Genomic DNA, 11,644 nt, shown 5'->3' with positions numbered 1-11,644 from the left:
AATTACGCCATACTATTATTTTGTTTTATTTTATTTACTACTATAATACTATATATTATTATGCGCATATGCATGTTAATATGTATATACTTTAATATTTTAAATATATATATCTATTGTATGCACATTGTATTATTACTTTGTTTTCATAGTTTTTTATACATATAAATATATATACATACATTTTTTTTAAAAGATTTTTTTTACACACACTTTTCATTTTTTAATTATTATAAATATTTTTTTGTTAGTTCATGTATCCCATTATTTTATTTACATATTGTACATATATATATGTATTTGAATATATACGTATACGAATTTTCACGATTGGCCTATGTATATATACTTATACATTTCATTTATCTTGCCTTTGTAAATATGTACACATTTGCATATTTTCATACTTTTATTTTATTTTTACAATTTTCATTACATATATACATGCATATTTTTAGAAATTATTATAAGTTTGTTGTATATATTTCTTCACTTACCTTTTTATATGTACACTTATATTTATGTGTTAAGTATGCGCCCACTCATATTTTCGAATTTGCTTGTATATTGTACTTGTATATATATTGTAAATACATATTCATATACGTTTTACATTAAAGTTTTGTTTCACATTGTACATTAACCTTAACATACCCTTTTTGAAAATATATTTTGGCTTTAACCATACATCAAAGTTATTTTCTTGATTCAAAGGTTTTTTTTTTGAATAAAGGCAATATTCGAAGTTTGAGATTTTCGAGGGAAATTGAGCCCTAACATATTGGGTTCTGATTTTCTTTGTTAATCTTAAATAACCGAGGATATTCTTTATTCAAAGTGCATGAGTACAAAAATCATTTTTGGGAACTTAACTTGTTGTGTCTTAACGTATTGGGTGTGGCATGTTACTTTCTCAAAATGAAGATTTTCACATAAAATAAAGTGATATTCAAAGTTCGGGGATTATGAGGAATTGTACCCTAACGTATTGGGACTCGATTTCTTTACATGACTTGAACAATTGATTATCCTTTTTCAAATTCCATCGTTTGAGTTGATTTTAAAATTTTTTAACCTTTGACACTAAGACATCAAATAATCAATTTGGTACCGATTTTGGGCGTTACGAGGGTGCTAACCCTTCTTCGTACGTAACTGACTCCCGAACTCGTTTTCTCAAAGTTCGTAGACCAAAATAATTTTTAAGGTGAGCCGATCACACCTTAATAAAGGATCGGTGGCGACTACAATTTTATTTTTAAAGTCGATAACTAAATTTTTGTTTTCAAAAAAACGGTTTCGACAACACATAAATAGATATCTTTGAACCCCAGAAGATCAAAAAATTTTCAACTATCCTTCATTTCCGTCTTAAGCCACAAAGCTCTAATCTTGGGATTAATTGATAAAAACATAATTCGTTTGTCCTTATTGAGCAATAATCTAAGTGCGAAAAAGTATAGCGGACTAGCTTCTGGAACTTCTTCCGACATGCTGTCAAGCATTTTGACTGCTTGTGGAATACCATATGGATCCATAACATGAGTCAAACTAGATGTGGCTTTACTCATATTGTCAGCTGCATTGCATAATTTTTCTATTTGACCAAACAATCTTGCAGCCCCTCCAATTTGCTTTGAGGATTTCTTTCTTTTAGTTTTAAAGTGTGAACTTGACATCTCAGGGTTTTTTCTTTTTTGACCGTTTCCATCAATTTGAACATCATTTGAAATGTGAACATCATTTAAAATGTGAACATCATTTCTCATATTTTCTTCTTCACTCTCTTCAGGTATTTCGTTGTTAACATCCTCAAAAAAATCACTACGGAGTGTACCAGAAGAAGGTGCCTATGCTTTATCACCTGTTGCAACTATCCCCATGAACATTTGATCCAACTTCCCTTCGAATTCAGGATCAATGCCCGATTTAAATTTTTTAGCTTCAGGCACAACCTGCATATAAAATGATTGTTTAATAACAGTAATTGGCAATAACCTCATAAATAAGAAAAAAAATTTAGAATTATTAATGTACCTGGAGCCTACTCTCCCACTATTCATCCGATGCATCAACAGTTCTTTTTATAGGATTCCACCCTAAACCAGTATCTTCGCCTTTAAGTTTCTTCCAAGCTTTCCATTCTTTTTTTAGGGCATCCCACCTATTTTTAAGTTGTCTTTGTGAAAAACCCTTGCCCGTTTCTTTCTCAAAGTTGGTCATTATTTTCAACCATCCATCTTTTGTGAAATAAGTACCAGGCCTATTGCCTTTCAATATCTCTTTAATAAAAATATCACAAAATATCTCTGTCAATCTCTTATCTCACATTGCTTTCACTTTTTCATCACTAACTTCAACCGCCGAAGTACTCATCTATTGTGTATACGAACAAATTTGTTTTAGCCAGTAAAGCAATCAAGAAAATCAAATGTCACATAAATATATATGTTTACATGTGTATCAAAATTTTAACTATATACATGAACAAATAACAGTATTAATGAAGCTTGTTGCCTACCATTCGGGGAAGGGTCATTTTTTTCCACATTAAACTATTGGATTTATTGTAAAAGTTGAAGCCTTTGCTTTCAATCTTTATAACTAGCACAACACACATTCTTTCGCATATTGTATTTGAAATAAAATAAGCAGGCGAGAAATATTCAGAGAAAAAGGTATATTTGGACGTGTAGTAATTGGCATTAACAGGATTACAACTGTCAATAGGGGTGTTCATTCGGTTAACCGACCGGTTAACCGACCCGAAATTACTATAACCGAATTAACCAACCTTCCAAAAATTTTAACCGTTAACCGAACCGATTTTTTTTAAAAAAAAATTAACCGAACCGAAATTTTTTCGGTTAATAAGGTCGGTTAACCGAATTAACCGAAAATTATGTATTTTTTATTTTTGGTTAAAAATTACCCGAATTACCAGAATTACCCGAATTACCCGAATTAACCGAATTAACCGAATTACCAAAAAATACCCGAATTTTTTTTATTTTTTATTTTTAAAATTTAAAAAATTTATAAATTATTAAAGTAAATTGGGTTTTAGACTTTAGTAAATTGGGTTGTCTTTTAGTTTTAGTTTTATTGGATTGGGTAATTGGGTAAACTTTAGTTTTAGTTTTATTGGGTTGGGTAATTGAGTTTGGGTTGGGTTGGATAATTTTATTTATTAATTTTTTCGGTTAACTGAAAATTTTCGATTAACCGACCGGTTTCGAACCGAATTAACCATTAACCGAAAAATCATAAAAAAATTAACCAACCCCCGACTGAAAAAATTCGGTTAACCGACCGATTAACCGAATTCGGTCGGTTAACCGAATTTTTTTGGTTTTACCCGAATTATGCACACCCCTAATTGTCAAGCCTTAAAAACAGGCCTAACCCAAGCTATGTTTTTCTTTCTTCTCATAGACTCTGCTAAAAGTAGGTTAAATTTCTATATTTATGATTAACAAGCCCCACTTCCATCAAACTTTCTGTCACTTTCCCTAGAAAATTTTTTTACTGTGCTAAGTATCCAAAGTAGGCTCCGACTACCTTCACTTGCCTCTCTTAAACAATAAGCTACCATTTTTTTTTCTTTTTCTCTTCTTCTTATATGTATTTATTTTCCATTGTTAATATTTCTACCTCAAACTTTATATTCTTTTTAATAATTTGTCTACTTCGGTGAGAATTCTTCAAGCAAGGCAGACTAGTTCGGGGCTTGGGGACGATACTGTAAACTTCAACTTCGGTGAGTCAAGCATGGTCAATGAAAGCATCGGTCAGAGGTAACACGCACGGCAACAAGTTGAGTAGGCATAAACAAGACCGCCAGAAATAGAGTTCAGGGGGTCAGAATAGTCCTTGGTAGAGCTCGGAACAGTCATGAGAGAGATTATTGATAACATGCATGACAACAAGCTGAGAAAACAAGCTAGTGAAGAAGCAATGGTGGTTGAGGATTTGGCTGAAACAGTGGGCGGGCAAGTAGAAATTAACTGGTAATTTGATTTGTTTTTTGTTGACTTGTTACCATTATATTTTTTTATGGACACAAGACTTATGTTTTGGAATTGCATGCGTACTGGTGATCCTAGGTTTCATAATTTTGTGAGGGAATAAATGCAAGATTTTTATATTGATTTATTTTGTCTTGTGGAAACAGATCAGTGAAAATAAAGCTGATGATATAATTGGTAGACTGGGATATCAAAATTCATTTCGAATTGAATCTATTGGTTTTGTTAGAGGTATTTGGCTTTTATGGAATGATAACATATATATGGAAACCATCTATCTACATGCTCAAGTGATCCACATAAGAGTTTGTAGCAAGAAAAGAGCAACTAGTTTCATGTGTTCAGCAGTTTATGCGAAGTCCTCAAGCTAAGGTTCTGGACCTAATTGTTGAATCTTTTAATGAGTCTTGGCTTATAGCGAGTGATTTTAATTCGATTTTGGATAGTTCGAACAGGAAAGAAGGTGCAGTTCGTGTGGTATTTGGTTGTGATTTATTTCAAGGTTTTGTTTTCAATTATAGCTATCTTCTTAAAGATCCAGCAATGCCTTGAACATAAGTTCAAAACTGACCTCAGCATACTGCATATCTCATAAGAACACACCCCCCAACAAAAAAATATATCCAACCTAATCCTCAGGAATGATACCTTAAATCAATCCCAAACGAAAATCAATCAATATACAGAAGAAGAGAAGAAGAGAAGAAAAAGATAAACTCACCAGCAGAGGGCAGAGATGAGGGCAAAGAACCAGCGTAGCAGCAGAGGGAACCAGCAGAGAGCAGAGAGCAGCGTAGCAGCAGTTACTGGGCGTCGTGTGGCTAAAAAGGTAAAGTAACCAGCCCAAAAGCATTTTTTGGCTGAAAAGCTAAAAAAATCTACTTTTCATCTGCCCAAAAGTACTTCTAAGAAGCTGAGAATTTGCTATCAAATGAAGGGTGTTCTTCATTGCTTTTCAAAGAAAAGTACTTTTTTAGCTAAAAGCTCATCTCAGCCGCAATGAAGAACACAGCCTAAAGGTTAAAAAAAATGCAGCTATATAATAAATTTCCCGCAGTGGGTCTATGAAGTTGCAACTTTCATACTATTAATGCTCATGGGTCGGGTCACTTATATAGACTTGAAGGCCCGTCTGAAAAATAGGAGGGTTTGAACAAAAATGAGGTCTGTTTTCTATATGGGTCAGACTTTGGATAAAAAAATTTTAGCCCAAGCTCGTCCCGAATATTATGTTTTAAAATAATATAATATTAATTATATATGTTAAACAATAATTATATATATTTATATTAAATCACTAATTCAATAACAATTAAATTCGTTACCCATGACCTACAAAAAATTTATTAAAGAACCCAACCCAACCCAAAATATAAAATTTTAAAATTTATATTTAATATAATAAAATATTTATTATATTTGTACAAACCAAAATAAATGAAACATGCCCAAATTACCAAACCCAAAAATAGGCCCAACAACCTAAAAGCTAACCCTAGCCCAAAACAAAAGAAAAACAAAACCCTAGGTAGCAACCAAGCCTCAGTCGCTGCACCCCAACGGTAGCCCCCGCGCGCGCCGCCTTATCCGCTCATGCCACCACGTTCGCACCTGTAAAAGGACTAGGAGAGTCCAATAGCAGCGCAAACAGTGTAAAAGTAAGGAAAATAGGAAATTTCGGGCTATAAAAAGGCCCCGAATTTATGTATTTTAACACACACGAATGAATCAAAAGAAATTGGAAAAAATCAGTTCAAATATTGGGCATTCTCAAAGGTAGTTTTTTTTTTTTTTGATTGGTGGTCCGATGACCGGCGCCATGGCTGGAGTGGGAGGGCGCTGAGAGAGTTGAAAGAAAATAGGATTTTTTTTAAAGGAGGCTACAAATGTTTTTTAGGGTTTTTTTTACTTATATAGACACCCCAAAACGATGTCGTTTTGGGCTTGGCTTCTGACGCCCAAAACGATGTCGTTTCACTCCTTTGACCCGCGCAGTGACCCAACCCAGGGGAAGGATCCGCGTGTTTTTACTTCGATGGGATATTTGCGTTGTAGACCCTTCTGCATTTTTCAGTTGTTTTAATCCAGTCTTTTTTATTTTTTCTAATTTATACTTATAATTTTATTTCATTTTCAATTTGGCCCTAACAGATGGCGCGTTTCAGAGGGTGGGGGTATTTCCCCGTTTGGTCCCTCTAAATTATTCGCGCCTTTCAATTGGGCCCTCTCTTTTATTTTTACTTTCAATTATTACCCCGTTATTTTATTAAACTTCAATTTAGTCCTTCTGCACTTATTTATTTATAATTTCAGCCCTCATCTTATTCAAAAAAAAATTAGCCCCTTATTTTTATTCCAAGGACAATTTAGCTTCTTTTTTTTGTCTCTATTTTTTTAAAAAAATTTGTTTCATGTTTTTTTTTCATTTTTTATCATGATTTTTATGTTTAACTTTCCTTTTGTTTTGTTTTATTTTATTTTATTTTTATTTGTGAACTTTATTATTATTATTATTATTATTATTATTACCCTATTGTTATTATTTTCACTATATTATATATTACTATTATTCTTAGTATTGTAGATTATTATCGTATTTATTTATATTATCATTTATTTTTCAAATATATATGTATTATTTTAAATTGTTGTGCATTTAATTTATTACTTCAATTTCCATTCTTTTAAGCCATTTGTTCTTTAGTTTTTTAAAAACTTATTTTTTTATGTATGTTAGTTGGCTTGATACTTCTTTAGGATTAACTCTTAGTTCGTTGGTATGTTAACATCAATATTTGCATAATATATGATGTGAAACCATTGCCACTGTGTGTTTTATATGACTACTTCACTGCACCAAAATAGGCTTTTAGCGGCGCTTTTTTAAGCAACAGACGCCGCTAATGAATGCGCCGCTAAAGACCCTGATCTTTAGCGGCGCTTCTAGCACAAACGCCGCTGAAGACTAAGACCTTTAGCGGCGTTTTTGGGACAAGCGCCGCTAAAGATCAGGGTCTTTAGCGGCGTTTTTTTCTCAAACGCCGCAATAAACCCTAATCTATAGCGGCACTTTGATCACAAACGCCACGAAAGAACCTAATCTTTAGCGGCACTTTCCCCTCAAACGCCGCAATAGACCCTGATCTATAGCGGCGCTTCGACAACAAAACGCCACTAAAGAACCTAATCTTTAGCGGCGTTTTCCCCACAAACGCCGCTAAAGACCATGATCTTTAGTGGCGCTTTTTCTACAAACGCCGCTAAAGACCCTTATCTTTAGCGGCGCTTTGACCAAAAACGCCACTAAAGGCCAACACCTTTAGTGGCGTTTTTTTTAAAAAACGCCACAAAATTTGGCAGATTTGTAAAATAATTTTTTTTTATATTTTCAGCCCTCCTGTAAAAACAAATCAGAAGAAATCATATCTAAACCAGCCAAAAGTAATAAATCTATATAGTAAACAAATATAATAATAAATATCAATAAATAAAATAAAATTCGTATTATTCTTACAAAAATGTTAAAAGTTAAAATGATAATTAAAAGTCAAAATCGAAGTATATTTACACGATAGTTTAAGACGGCGGCTGTTGCGACTGCTGAAACATCTTCATCATACTCTGAAGCTGCTGCTGGAGTTCATCAAACTTTTGACGCTGCTCGGCTTCCCTCGCTGCAGCCTCTGCTTCCCTCACTTTAGCCTCTGCTTCCCTCGCTGCAGCCTGTACTTCTCTCGCTGCCGCCTCTGCTTCTCTTGCTGCCGCATCTGCTTTAAGTTGCTGCTGGAGTTCTTCATACTTTCGTTGAACCTCAGCTTCTCTCGCTACTACATCTGCTCAATTGTTGTCGCTTGCATCTGAGCCATCTGGTCTCTTAACCTCTGAACTTCAGCTTCGGCTCGACTCCTCGAAGGCATATATTGTTGCGAGCTAGATCCAAAATATTGGGATGGGTTAACAAAAGATCCTTGAAATCGAACCCGACCATACCTTTCAGGACCCAAAACTTCAGTGATAATCCGGTTATCAATGTCGTCAATATGAACAGAACTATCACTGGAAGCAATTGCTTCGTACTCCGCCTTTTTATCCTTTAATTTTTCCTAAAAAATAAATCAAATAGTTAGGAACGCAATATATATTAAAAAACCTAATGCAACATAACTTAACAATATTTGCATTACAATAAATGAAATAAATCATTAGAAAATAAACACTATAAATTATTAAAACAAGTGAAATTGTATTAATTAAGCAAACGTACCATAATTTCTACAGCTTCAAGAGTCATAGGGTTTCCATCTTTCTTCCTATGTGTAATGTCAAAAAGTTGAAGGCGTCTAACTTTTTGACCGGACGACAGTTCCTACAATACAATAGTAAAAATATTAATGTAAGTAAGTAATAAATATCTGTCAATATTAAAAAATTGAAAATACCTCTGCATGAGCTACACACGCAAAACTTTTCGACCCAGCTGTGTGAGTGAATTTTTGTTGCTGCCTACTTTTTTTTCCAACTTCTTCACAATCCTACATTATGAAATTATTAGTACGTTAATTAGGAAATACTATATACCAAAATAATTACAAAATTTTATAAGTTACACATACCTCTCCTTTCTTCGAAGTCCAAAATCTAACGACCTCTTCCCACTGGTACCTCAGCATTCCCGGCGGGACATTTTGTAATCTCTCGTCGAATGTTGTTTTTGTCTTAAAATAGTCTTTCTTTAAAGTGCTCTTATGGTCTCTTCATCTTTTTCCCAATGCCTTCTTTACATAAGCATCAGAGACCTCTAGAGCAAATCTCGCCTATAAAAAACACAACTTAAGAAAGTAAATGTAAACGAAACTTAAACCCAAGTATTATAAATGACATACACGTTTTGTTACCTTAATGTTATCGAGAGCTTGGTTCTTGTTACTCTCGGGCACTTTATGCCATGACTCGAAGTTAATTGGCAACATATTTGCATTCCGTGCTAGAATGCCCATGTATCCTGCTAAAAGGCGAGCTTCTGATCCAACAGGCTGACCAAAGCTATTACTGGATACTTGGACACGCTCGACTGGATCTAGGTCGTATAAATCACTCAGTACCGTACGTCTGCGACGTCTCCGCGTCCCACCAGTTTCATCTGAAAAATAAAAGTATTGTAATATTTAACTAATTTAAAAAAAAAAACAAGTCAACACACATGTAAATTAAATGTTAAATTACTTTGAACTTCTATAGGTTCCTCAACTGTAACCGGAACATTCGAAGATCCAATAGCAGTCTGTTGTTCAGTGCTGTTTGTTTCTGCTGAGTTTGGAGTACCTTGAACAATGCAGTGCGATCGCACTTTTCTTCTAGGCATTTTATCTGCAATACAAATAAATTAGTTGAAAACTTAGTATACAATTACAACAATAATATCACATATAAAATAGTTGAAATATCATCATTCGTAGATGTAATTAGATAATCGTAAAAGCTTACTACATTATAATTCGTAAATCTCTTCATCTGTATCCTGGCGGACCCATTGAAATTGTGTACTAGTAGTAGGGATGTTTTCGTTTAAGTTCTGTTCTGGAAATGGCAAAGTTTGTGTTCTGTCGTCAATGTCATCTTTACTTCCACTGCCCATGTCAAAAAAGTCTCTAGGGATGTTACGGAGTACAACGTACCAACCCTCATCAGTTGGGTCTTTTGAGTAAAAAACTTGTTTGACTTGAGAAGAAAATACATACAGCTCATCAATCAATTGTTGTCCTGTGTGAATCAATCGAGCGAAGTTTACCATTGTGAAACCAAATTGATCTTGCTTGATTCCACGTGCAGTATTAACATCGGCCCAATCACCTCGAAATAAGACAACTTTCCATTTGCCGTAGTAATCCAACTCAATTATGTCAGTAAGAAGTCCAAAATATTCCGCATTTCCCTCCACGGGATTATTGTCCCTAGCACTAGCATAACTTGTAATTGAGGAATTAACCACTATTCCACAATTTTGCGTTCTCCTCAATCTCTCGCGATATTTTGTATGAAATCTGAATCCGTTTATGAGGAACGCACTATATCTTTTAACCACCCGATTTGGACCTTGGGAAAGCCATTTAACTTCGTCGGTGACGTTCTTGCCACTCCAAACCTATTGAATGGAAAGTAAACTGAGTAATTAAAAATGTTTTGAGTAAATATTATTATTTCTAGAACTTAAAGCTCTAATTACATACCGTTTGGCTTAACCATTCATGAAAAGATTCTGTAAACAACTTATTGATATCTCGATGTTGTGTTCTTCGAGAGCGCGAACGAGATCTCAATATTTGTTTGTACTCACTATGTTAAAAATATGTTCAGTTTGTTAAACTATAAACAATTTTTGAATGATGAATATTTATCAAATTTCTAGAACTTACTTGCATTATACAACCATTGGGAGCATGTTTGTGCAGTACAAAAAGGACACGCATAACGACCCTTAGTACTCCAACCGGATAAATTGGCATAAGCGGGAAAGTCATTAATGGTCCACATCAAAGCTGCACGTAAATTAAAGTTCTCCTTTCTCAGCACATCGTATGTCTCGACACCAGCCTATAATTGTTTTAACTCTTCAATAAGTGGCTGTAAATAAATGTCGATATCATTCCCGGGCCCTTTCTCTCCAGGGATAATCATAGATAAGATAAGGGAAGATTGCTTCATGCAAATCCACGGAGGCAGATTGTAAGGAACAAGAACTACTGGTCAAGTACTGTAGGCAGTGCTCATGATCTTGAAAGGAATAAATCCATCAGATGCTAGCCCAAGCCTCACACTCCTAGGATCGCTTGCAAAGATTGGAAATTTATTGTCAAATGCTTTCCAAGCTAAAGAATCTGCCAGATGCCTTAGTAATCCATTATCGGTTCGTCCATCATGGTGCCACGTCATTGACTCCGCTGTCTTCGACGACATGAAAAGCCTTTGAAGCTTTGGTATCAACGGAAAATACCGCAAAATCTTAACTGGCTTTTTCCTTGACTGTGCATCATTTTCACCGTCGTTCCCATCTTCTGTGTTTCTATTTATCCAACGGGATTGGCCGCATACATGACAGCACTGTTGGTTTTTCCGATCGCCCCAATACAACATGCAGTCATTTGGGCAACTATGGATTTTGTTGTACCCAAGGCCTAAATCTTTTATCATTTTCTTCATATCTTTGCATGACTGAGGGATTTTTGCAAACGAAAACATTTCTCTCAAAAACTCTAGTAGCATTGTCAACGAGTTTCCGGTCCACCCTCCCAAACATTTTAACTGCAAAAGACGAACACAGAATGCCATTTTTAAAAATTTTGATCCCTCATACAGTTCTTCGTTCATGTCATTAAGTAGAGCATAGAACTTTGCCGCTTCTCCATTTGGCTCTTCATGAGGTACACTACTTCCCGGTTCGGTAAAAGCAGTTCCACCGACGTTACAATCATCATATGCCATAAAATCCCCTGGGAACGATTGCACACCATGATTGTGCATATTAAATGCATCCCGCAACATACCTTCCATGTCATCCCCTCTATCAGACTGATGGTAAGCAGTCCCAGGATAAGATACATCCATCATTGAAGAGGAAG

General features: G+C 34.8%; 1 long non-coding RNA gene across 1 annotated transcript; it reads right to left on the bottom strand.

The window, feature by feature from the left end:
• Positions 1-1,338: 1,338 nt before the first annotated feature.
• LOC107932535 (uncharacterized) lies at positions 1,339-5,114 on the bottom strand. Its single transcript, XR_001693424.2, has 3 exons — positions 4,750-5,114; positions 2,038-2,376; positions 1,339-1,955 (listed from the first exon to the last, which is right to left on the bottom strand). It is a non-coding gene; the product is annotated as an uncharacterized lncRNA (long non-coding RNA).
• Between the last annotated feature and the right edge of the window lie 6,530 nt (positions 5,115-11,644).

Source organism: Gossypium hirsutum, chromosome D03, assembly GCF_007990345.1.
Source record: "Gossypium hirsutum isolate 1008001.06 chromosome D03, Gossypium_hirsutum_v2.1, whole genome shotgun sequence".
Classification (NCBI taxonomy): Eukaryota; Viridiplantae; Streptophyta; class Magnoliopsida; order Malvales; family Malvaceae; genus Gossypium; species Gossypium hirsutum.
This window is presented reverse-complemented; position numbering and strand designations above follow the sequence as displayed.